The sequence below is a fragment of the Chiloscyllium plagiosum genome, chromosome 7 (assembly GCF_004010195.1).
Source record: "Chiloscyllium plagiosum isolate BGI_BamShark_2017 chromosome 7, ASM401019v2, whole genome shotgun sequence".
In the NCBI taxonomy this organism is placed as follows: Eukaryota; Metazoa; Chordata; class Chondrichthyes; order Orectolobiformes; family Hemiscylliidae; genus Chiloscyllium; species Chiloscyllium plagiosum.
In genome coordinates this window covers 2,645,463-2,654,688 of record NC_057716.1, presented here as the reverse complement: position 1 = coordinate 2,654,688, position 9,226 = coordinate 2,645,463, and the positions used below count along the sequence as shown (strand labels likewise).

General features: G+C 40.5%; 1 long non-coding RNA gene across 1 annotated transcript in view; it reads left to right on the top strand.

Annotated features, from left to right (window-relative positions):
- Positions 1-5,112, top strand: part of LOC122551258 — a 12,877-nt gene extending 7,765 nt beyond the window's left edge. Inside the window, exon 3 of the long non-coding RNA XR_006312066.1 lies at positions 5,082-5,112. This is a non-coding gene — a long non-coding RNA (uncharacterized LOC122551258). The remainder of the gene's footprint in view (positions 1-5,081) is intronic.
- Positions 5,113-9,226: the final 4,114 nt, after the last annotated feature.

Here is a 9,226-nt window from a genome sequence, read left to right as displayed (position 1 = left end):
GAGAACATTCTGCACCCTCTCTGAGACATCCTTGATCCTGGCACCAGGGAAACAACACACCATTCTGCTTTTTCTCTGCTGGCCGCAGAAACGTCTGTCTGTACCTCGGACTACAGAATCCCCTAACACAATTGATCTCTTGGAAGTCAATGTACCCCTCTTTGCATTAGAGCCAGTCTCAAAACCAGAAACTTGGCTGTTTGTGCTACGTTCCCCTGAGAATCCACCACCCCCTACATTTTCCAAACAGCATACCTGTTTGAAATTGGTATATCCACAAAAGACTCCTGCACTAGCTGCCTACCTCTCTTACCCTTCCTGGAGTTAACCCATCTATATGACTGTATCTGAGACTTTCCCCCCTTCCTGTAACTGCCATCCATCACATACTGTTGCTGTTGCAAATTCCTCATCGCTTCTATCTGTCTCTTCAACCGATCCACTCGATCTGATAAGATTCGCACCCAACAGCATTTATGGCAAATATAATCCGCAGTAATCCTTAAACTTTCTTTAAACTCCCACATCTGACAAGAAGTACATCTCACTGCAAAGGCCATTTTTGCTCCTTCACAATCTACAGACCCAGAAAATAACACCATCTTATTCCTCTACAAACACTGCCCCAGGTTAAATTTATAGCTATGGCTTGTATTTTAAGTTTAATCAAGAGACTTATCTCCAAAAAGATATAATCAAGTAAGAATCCACTATACTCACTACTGCAGCCTTTCTCTTGGACAGACTTAAAACAACAATTAACTTATCTGATTCTGTGCTGTGAACTTCGCTTCCAAGATTAGTTGTGAAATTCATTGTTTGTTAATTTTCCTAGATGCACTCCGATGTCCAGCGATACAGAAATTCAAACAGCAAAGGCAATAACTGTGCAGGTTTTCTCTTTCTCTCTCTCCAACACTGTCCTCACCATGTGCTTCCTTTGTCTGCTCTTCTCCCTTTTAAAACTGTTGTTTTGACTTTTTTTTCCCCAAAGTTCCAAAATAATGCAACAGCATATAAAACAGTAATTGTTGCTCCTGGAATTCGAGGAAATCACTTCCAACACCTAAAATACCTCAAAAAAAGGAGTAGCTCTTACAGCCAGAAATTTTTCCCGTCCTCCATCTTGGATTACCCAGAATCCTGCCTTTCCTGGCAGGAGAACAGGCAGGACATTATGCGGCAGTGAGCATGAATCTGGGATAGTATGTTAATTTGGGGGCAGGGGAGGGACACCTACGTAGCTTTGCAAGAAAATACAAACAGATGAGGATAGTTCTGAATTAGAAAAGAGCAAATTAAATAGAAAAGACAGACGAGAGCAATTCAAAGAGCAAAGTAACTGAAGAATTAAATTGCATTTACTTCAATGCAATGGGCCTTAGAAGTAAGGCTAATGAACTCGGCAAGTTTCAGATTGTTCTTACAGAAATTTGGCTGAGAAGAGGACAGACTGGCAGCTCACTGTTTGGGATTTCAGATGTTAAAAGAAGAATCTCTCGCGCCATGCGTTTTATTCTTGTGTCCAAAGCAAGCAAGGAGTATTGGATGGAAGTGTAACTAGAGAATTCAACTAGCCTTCATCATGTTGAAATGTGGAGCTGGCTCAAGGGGCTGAATGACCTATGCCTGCTCTTATATTTTCTGTGATGATGCTACCCCTTTAACAAGGTTATTTTGTACTTGGATTTTTTTCAGAGAGGTCATAAAGGCAGAGGTGCTGAAATGTCTGGGCAAAAGCCGAGTTTAACAATGGCAGGAAAGCAGTCAGTCCTTCCAGTTCAAGTTTTTTTCTAGTTTCTTGTCATTTGTAACACTGAGAAGCTGCTTGCAGTGGAGAAAGGTCCCAAGCTTCAGCAGATGGTTCCTGACTGGCTTTCTTTCTGAAATCTCATTGGAAGTTGTTTCCTCCTGCCTGTGAGAATCTGTGTTTGAATTTACCTTTTGTCATGGGGTGTGTTTATGGATGTTACAGGAATTGGAACAGCTCCTTAGTTAAGTTGCTATATCGAGTCAGTTGAGTTTTCAAATAATTAAGTTATTCTAAATTCTACTTTCTTTTGTTTGTGTTTCAACTGTAGTGTTTAAATAAATTCTCTTTTTTGCTTAAGGACGAGTGGTTTGACCAGCTGCATTACTCCAGGAATAGGCTCTTCACATCTCCCTTTAAAATAAGAAAAGGTTAGGGTCTAGGCTACCTTCTTAAAATATTTTGAGGGGATCTGGCCTGGTTCATAACACGTTTCTGTGTAATGTCTCCAGCTTCACTGACCGGACCCATGTTTGGTGGGAGATAAAGCTGTGGAGACAGCCAAAGAGGCTGTAAACAGATATGGACTGTTTCTCTGGGCAAGCAATTCGGAGGTGGAGTGCACTGTGGAGAAATGTCTGCTTACAACAAAGATTTCCAACTAACTCCGTAATGGACTAAGATCCCTGTTTCATGACTAGTCCATGTTTCCAGACCCAGTGAGGTTTTGTGCCTGAGGGAGGGCAGTTATTTGTAATGTATATAAATGATCTGGAGGAAGGCAAAGTAGTAACTTTGTGGATAGTGCCAAAATTGACAGAGTTGCAGATAGTGGTGAGGCCTGTCAATGGATAGAGCATGATGTGGATAGATTGCAGATTTGGACAGAGAAATGGCAGATGGAGTTTAATCTGGACAAATGTAAGGTGATGTGGTTTGGAAGATCACACTCAGGTACAAATCATAAAAGAAATGGCAGAACCCTTAGGAGCAGTAACATAAAGGGATCGGGGCATACAGGTCCACAGATCACTGAAAGTGGCAACATAGATGGATAAGGTGGTTTAAGTTAGGTGGCACAGTGGTTCAGGGGTTAGCACTGCTGCCTTATAGTGCCAGGAATCTGTGTTTGATTCCAGCCTTGGGTGACTGTCTGTGAGGAGTTTGCACATTCTCCCCATGTCTGCATGAGTTTCTTCCGGTTGCTCTGCTTTCTTCCCACAGTCCAAAGATGTGCGGGTTAGGTGGAAGGCCATGCTCAATTATCTATAGTGTCCACAGATGTCGACAGAGACTGTTAGGTGGGGAAATATAGGGTCTGGCAAGGATGCTGTTTGAATTTTGTTGGTGCAGACTCGATCAGCAGAATGGCCAGCTTCCACTCTGTAAGGTATCTGTGAATCCTATATATGTAAGAATAATAGGGATGTAATAGGGAATTTTAATTTTCATAACATTAACTGGGACTGCCATAGTGTTAAAGGTCCAGGTGGTGAAGAGTTTGTTAAATGGGTTCAAACAAATTTTTTTTAGTGAGAACATTCATATATTGATATTAAAGGAACATGACTTGAGTTTCTGTTAGGAAATAAGGCAGGGCAAGTGACTGAAGTGTTAGTGGTGGGACTAGTGATCATAATTCTATTAGTCTTAAAATAGGTATGGAAAAGGATAAGCCTTCCATAAAAGGTAAAGTTCTTAATCAGAATAATGGTATGGAACAAGAACATTCAAAAGTTGATTGGAGTAGACTGTTTGCAGGTAAAAGGATGACTGAGCGGTGGAAGTCTTCAGTTGTATTCAGAGTTATGTTTCCTCTTAGTGAAAAGGTAAATCTGGTAAGATTAGGGATTAATGATTGAATAAAGATATTTAGTTCTAGTCAAGAATAAAAAAAAATTGGATATAGACAACTGGAATCCAATGAATCTCATGAAGCGTGTAAAGGGTGTAGGGGCATTCTTAAGAGGGAACTCAGGAGATAGCCTTTGCATATAAAATGATGGATAATCCAAAGAGATTCTACACATACACTAAGTGCAAAGAGCAACTAAGGAATGAGTAGGGTCCCTCCAAAGGTCAACAAAGTCATCTTTTTGTGTTGAACCTCCAGAGATAAGTGAGCTATTAAATGAATACTGTGGAGAAGGACATGGAAGCAAGAAAATAAATAGTGATGTTTTTAAAGCAGTTCACATTATAGAAGACAAAGTGCTTGTGGTCTACAGAACATAAAGGCGAATAAATCTCTGAAGACCTGATCAAGTGTATCCCAGGACGTTGTGGGAAGTCAGGAATGAAATTGCGGGACCCCAGCAAAAATACGTGTCTTATCAAGAGTCATGGGTGAGTTGCCAAAGCACTGGGGCATGGCAAATGTTGTGCCTTTATTTTGAAAGGTTGTAAGGAGAAATACGGGAACTATAGACTGTGAGTCTGATATTAGTAGTGGATAATTTGTTGGAGGTGATTGTGAAAGATAGGAGTTGCATGCATTTGGAGCAATAGGAATGATAAAGGATAGTCAGCATGGCTTTGTGAGAGAAATCATGTCTCTCAAATTTGATTGAGTCTTTGAAGAAGCAGCCAAAATGATTGAGGGCAAAGTGGAAGACCTTGTTTACTTGGCATAGGCTGAGGTGGTAAAGTGAGGAGATGAACATTGTTTTTTAAAAACAGTCATGATTTGGAGATGCCGGTGTTGGACTGGGGTGTACAAAGTTAAAAATCACACAACACCAAGTTATAGTCCAACAGGTTTAATTGGAAGCACTAGCTTTCGGAGCGCGGCTCATTCAGGTGGTTGTAGAGGACACAATTGTAAGACGCAGAATTTATAGCAAAAGTTTACAGAGTGATATAACTGAAATTATACTTTGCAAAATACCTTGATTGTTTGTTGAGTCTTTCATCTGTTCGAATACCATGATAGTTTCACTTCTTTCATATATAAATCACAAAACGTTTTTTTCAAACATGCTGCAACCGACAGGATACCCTTCATTGTCCAGTACTTCCCAGGAGCCGAAAAACTACACCATGTTCTTCGTGACCTGCAACACATTATCAAGGAGGATGAGCACCTCACCAAGACCTTCCTCACACCTCCACTGCTTGCCTTTAAACAAGCACCAAACCTCAAACAGATCAATGTTCGTAGCAAGCTGCCTAGCTCTCAGGACAACTCCATACAACCCTGTCACGGTAGGCGCTGCAAGACGTGTCAGACTGTGGACATGGACACCACCATTACACGTGGGAACACCTCCCACCTTGTACATGGCAGGTCCTCATGTGACTCCGCCAATGTTGTCTATCTTATACGTTGCAGGCAAGAATGCCCGGAGGCATGGTACATTGGGGAAACCGAGCAAAGGCTACGACAACGGATGAATGGGCACCGCACAACAATCAACAGACAGGAGGGTTCCCTCCCAGTTGGGGAACACTTCAGTGGTTCAGGACATTCGACCTCGGAGCTTCGGGTGACCATCCTCCAAGGCGGACTTCGGGACAGGCAGCAGCGAAAAGTGGCCAAGCAGAGGCTGATAGTTAAGTTCGGTACCCATTGGGAGGGCCTCAACTGGGACCTTGGGTTCATGTCACACTACAGGTGACCACTATTGCACTATACTCTCTCTCTCTCTCACACACAGACACACATCCCAGACATACACGCACACTCCCACACTCGCACATGCACCCCCCTCACAGATTTAGACACTCTACACTCACATACACACACACACGTACACTCTCTCACACTCACAACCCTCCCACTCCAGACACACACATGCACACATATACATGTATGTTTGTGTGGTGAATTTGTACTTGCAGAGTTACATTGTACTTTGCTCAAAAGCTTCATGAATTCATGTAAGTCTGTGTTAACTCACTTTTTAGATTAGAATCAATCTAAACATTATGGCACAGACCGAGAACACAGGGGGCTAACCCCTTCAACATTATCTGGCTGACACCAATTGTTACAGTTAACCTGAGAATGTAACTTTTAAAAAAAAGTTTTGTGATTTACATATGAAAGAAGTGAAACTAACATGGTCATTCTAACAGATGAAAGACTCAACAAACAATCAAGGTATTTTTCAATGTATAATTTCAGTTACATCACACTGTAAACTTTTGCTGTAAATTCTGTGTCTTATAATTGTGTCCTCCACAACCACCTGATGAAGGAGCGGTGCTCCGAAAGCTAGTGATTCCAATTAAACCTGTTGGACTATAACCCGGTGTTGTGTGATTTTTAACTTTTAAAAACAGGATTGAGAAGGAACATGACATGTCCCAAACCAGATGGGGGATGACAAAGTGCAATACTGAAAGAAATATTAGTTCTGAAGAAATGTCACAAAATATTAACTGTTTCTCACTCACAGATGCTTGGGCTTGTACTAGCATGAGTTCAGAAGAATGAGGGGGGGAATCTGATTGATGTATGTAAAATGCTAAAAGGGATTGATAAGGTGGACATTGAACAGACGCTTTCCCTTTGGGACAGTCTCAAAGAAGAGGTCGTAGGTATAGAGTGAGAGGAAGTCAGTTCAAAACTAAGATGAGGGGAAACTACTTCTCTCTGAGTATTTGTGAATCTGTGGAACTCACTGCCCCAGAGTTCAGTGGAGGCAGGATCCATCAACAGATTCAAAAAAGAAATAGATATGTTTCTGATGAAAAGTGGGATAAAGAGCTCTGGGTAGCAGGCAGGGAAGTGGAGTTGAGACCAGGCCATAATCCTGTTAAATGGCAGGGCAGGCTTGAAGGGCAGAATTTCCTACTGTGCTCCTAATTCCTGTGTTGTTCCTATGCTGCCGGGCCTGCTTGCCAGCTATTTGTATTTCAGATTTCCAATATCTGCAGTATGTCACATTTATATTTGTTGTACTTGGATGATCTCCGACAGTGCAGTTTACCATCTGGGAAGGCGTGATATCAAAAGTCCTCTGCATGGTTCTTCTCAGTTTATATTCATTTATTTTGGTAAGCTTCTGGTACTTAACCCACAAAATGGAAATTTTATGACTGCAATGCAATAAAAATATCTGAATGATAACTTATTGAGTATTTGTTATTCTTAAATGGTGAGAGATTTAAGTACGGTGAAGTAAGCTGAAATTGTGCTGCACAATTCTGCATGGATCAGTTTGAGAAGCACGCCAGTGGTCATGACCTTGATAAAGGTGTGGAATAGGAATCGACACCGCAAAGAAGGGAAAGAAAAACAGACTGACCTTATATGGAATGAACTTTAGAGAATTAGAAACATGTGTCTCATGCCATTAGCAGTAACAAGACATAAGATAGCTATCTAAATCCTATTTGGTGGTAAGAAAATGTAGCAACAATCTGTCTTCTCATGGGCAATTCCACAATGGAACAAGCTGGTAATGGATGTGGTGACATCCCCATCACTTGAAATCTTCAAGTCATTACTCACTGGAGTAATACACTGGAAATGAATTCTCAGAATCATTAGAAATGTGAAAAGATCTAGTCAAATTATCCAAAATCCCCAATTTACCTGACTGATCAACTTAAATTCAATGAAAACAGATGGTTCTGTTCTTGGAAGGAGTTAACTGTTTTTATGAACAAAGTTGTTTTTAACAATGGCAAGTAGAAAATAATGAATTGCTAAGCTAAAATTCCATAATTAGAATCCCACCCTTCTTAAATTGGCAGGGGTACAAAAACAGACGAAGTAGATATTGTGAATGGAATTGGCTGGGGAGAGTGGAAACAGTTCAATAGCACCAGTCTGGACCACAGGATTCGATGAGTTATTTTCTTTCTTTCTTTTCAATTTTCATTTTAGTTCTTTTTCTAGTCACACATGATTGTTTTCATACCTATGCTGATTTTCATTTGGTTCAGAGTTTATAATTTCACTGTCTTTGAGGATGTTTTATTCTTCCTTCAACAGGAGGTTTGAAGAGAAGGGTGTTTGGAAGGCAGCTAGCTATTACTGGCGAAATTGTCTGTTTCCTGTAGGGTGGGAAATTTTTTTTAATGGTTTTCTTTTGCAAGCTAGAGGTTTCTTTGCACTGGCGCCACACGTGTCGTGATCACCTGATCAGGAACCAATCAAAATGTCATCAAACAATTGTCCTCCAGTACAAAACTAATTGGCTCTGTGGTAGCGATATTGGAGCACATTGAGAGTGTGTGCAATAAACGCAATATTCAAAACTGCAACTACCTCCTTTGAGACTCCTTGGTTTAAAGCAATATTTTTTAATCCATAGCCAAAAAAGATTAATGTTACAATCAATATTATTGTAACACCAACACAGCTAAAGCAGAAGATTGATTCCATTCAGAACTTGCTAAAACTGATTGGATTTGTGTTTTCTCACGTTTTCAGATTGGATGTGCTGGAATTCGTAACTCACTGCCATGTGGGGTGTGCAATGGCCAGTTGTACTTGTCCTTCTTTTGCTAGATATTTTATTCCTGAATCATATCGGTAGTGGTGTAAGAAGGTAAACACTTGTATCAACCAATGGTGCTGCTTTTGATGAGAAGTTAATCAGGGAGATGCATAAAATATATAACATGGTATAAATTAAGAAGCTGGTATACCTAGTAGCAAGTGAAATCTTGACAACCTGGATCAGATGTACAAGCAGCTAACAACTATGTTAATAGCTGTAACTATACTTTAAATGAAGAAGGTTGGTTAGCTCAATTGGTTGGACAACTATTTGCAATGTAATGATGTCGACAGCGTAAGTATAATTCTCGTACCAGCCAAATTGAGATCACCATGAAGGACTCTATTTTCAACCACACACTTTGCCTGAGACATGGTGACCCTCAGGTTAAACCATTATCAGCTGTGACCTTCTAATGAGAGAGCATTATGGTCCTCTGGGGTGATACTATACTTACCTTTGAAAAAAAAGATGCTAACTAATGTGTGGCTTATTCATGTCAATGTATCATCATATAGATTTCTTTTGATGAAGAACTGCTGAGATAAGCTACATTAAAGCAGTAATTGGGTAGAAGACACATATCAACTAATTGCCTAAAATCTTTCCTGCAGGCATGAAATTGTCTGATTTTCAACCCACACTCAACCAGAGATTTGCCGGGGTGTACTTAATTGGTCCATGCAGCTAACTGGTTGTACTCTAATTAAATCTGAACCTGAAACTGCTTGAAACCTCCCAATGTCACGTCCACTTAGTGAGAAAATAAGAAATCGTTACACATTTTACTGTTCGGAAAGGAGGAAATGGAAGATTATTGAGAGTAAAAAGCGAGCAGTGCCAAGAACTGAAAATAACAAAAGTGTAACATGTAACAACAAAGTGTTTGCTGTACAGGGGAATTGGTGTCTGGAGGATATTTGAATCTACTTTGTCTTTTGGGAGAAGTCTTTGCAAGTGTGCAGTCAATCTAGAGTCAAATGGGCACAATTACCACAACTATAGGTGAGGCACCTTTAGC